The sequence below is a fragment of the Bolinopsis microptera genome, chromosome 12, assembly GCF_026151205.1.
Source record: "Bolinopsis microptera isolate Bmic1 chromosome 12, MBARI_Bmic_1.0, whole genome shotgun sequence".
Classification (NCBI taxonomy): Eukaryota; Metazoa; Ctenophora; class Tentaculata; order Lobata; family Bolinopsidae; genus Bolinopsis; species Bolinopsis microptera.
In genome coordinates, this window is record NC_087083.1 from 3,698,460 (window position 1) to 3,700,237 (window position 1,778).

General features: G+C 36.4%; 1 protein-coding gene across 1 annotated transcript in view; it reads left to right on the forward strand.

Annotated features, from left to right (window-relative positions):
* Positions 1 to 351, forward strand: part of LOC134823977 (uncharacterized) — a 33,774-nt gene extending 33,423 nt beyond the window's left edge. The window contains exon 30 of the mRNA XM_063835575.1: positions 1 to 351. This exon is cut by the window's left edge and continues 650 nt beyond it. The gene's annotated coding sequence lies outside the window, so the exon portion shown is untranslated.
* Positions 352 to 1,778: the final 1,427 nt, after the last annotated feature.

Genomic DNA, 1,778 nt, shown 5'->3' on the forward strand with positions numbered 1-1,778 from the left:
ATGTGTGGTGGGGTTAAAAATTGGCCAAAAAGTGATTACGTATTATGTGAACGGTCCCTTGTGGTGAATGGCTATGACCCCCCACCCCATCTTGTACAACGTCTGTCCACTTTACCTCATTATTGGTCCAATATTGGTTACTCGTTCGCAGTCACCTGCCTTAGTTACCAGGTAACCTACTTAGTTACCTGTACATTTTGATATGTTTTGTGGAATTCTTGTTTTGGGAAATTACTAACAAATAAATGAAATTGATTATGAAAAGTTTGTAATCTGCAGATAGTTATTGTTTATTTACACATAGTAACAGTCGAGCTTAAATTGTATCTTAGCTTTTAGTTTTATGTTTAAGATTTTGTTTTCCCTGTTGTTGTACTGAATGTCAGGACTATTTATACATCATGATTTAAGGCAATACTTACTTGGCATTTTCTATGTTTTCAACATTTTCGTTTTTTGCTCTCTTGAGTGGGTCAATCATGATAGATTACTGGGGACACTTTTTGCAACTCTTCGTAGCAGAAACATACAATTGTTAAACTAAATCTTTTCAAATATTAAAATAGAAGTTGCAATTAAACGTGAAAAACCTGCAAATTTTCGAAACAGTTTTTCGCCAATATCTCGTCAGGGGAGCATTTTAACCCTATGTCATAGGGGTGATTTGGAATCAGCGTCCGAAAATACATCGATTGAAGTTGGTTTCAACTGTCGGGGGCCCTTTTAGAAAAATCTCGAAGATCGACTGTAGAGTGATTTGGCACGTTCGTACTTGCTCGTTTAAATTTGTTCAAATACTAAAAATCCCTTGAGCTGCTCGCACTGTTCCCTATTGTTAATCTTAGGATTAAATAAGTTAATTAAGTAAGCATTTTTATTAAAATGGACTTGATAGGTAAGTTGTGTAATTTGGCGAATTTAGTAACTTGTTTTGAGAACTGCTCGTCAATCTTACTATATATAAAGCGAGACGATATATATATATATATAATATATATATATATATTTATTTATCCGCACCATTTTACTGACACCACGGCATCAACTTTAACACGGGTTTCCACAAAAACCGTACAAGATATAAAACTGAAACTTTTTTAACTGATTCAAATCAGCATGAAAAAATCGAAAATCGGCCAAGGAATAAGAATTTTAGTACCCAAAATTTAGACCCCCAAGTGGTGTCAAAAACGCGAATTAAATAGGTAATAATTATTTTTACTTGGAGACTTTAGGGTAGGAAACTGATCCGGCCACCAAAGAGCCTTGACACCAGTCTTAAAGGTTTGACGGGTTCCTGCTAGTGAATGGTAAAGTGCACGTCACGTGATTGGTATCTGGTGAGTGATTATGGGGTGCCGGGTGTGTGGATGATGGGTTGAGTTGAATGCTTAGGTGGATATGACGAGGATCTTGGTAGCCGTTGTTCACCAGCAGACTGTCGATTATCTCCTTAGACTCTTCATATTCCGGTGTTGAGGAGCACCTAGCGATGCTGTGTTGTAGCAATTCTTCATGATCGATGCGACTTTTGTCTTCTCTGTGTGGTGGCTTTTAGCGTGTACAAGAGAAAGGCATTGTTGGACGTGAGGCGGGTGAGGATTCCTCTTACTTCATTCATATTAATTCTTCTTTTACGTCCCTAAAAAAATGTTATAGGTTATGTAGTGTGTAATTAGTTTCAAAATATAAGTTTCTAATTAATCACCTGTATCCTTATATTCTTGTAACCAACTTTTATAGTTGATAGTACTATGTTTACAGTATGCACTGAAGGG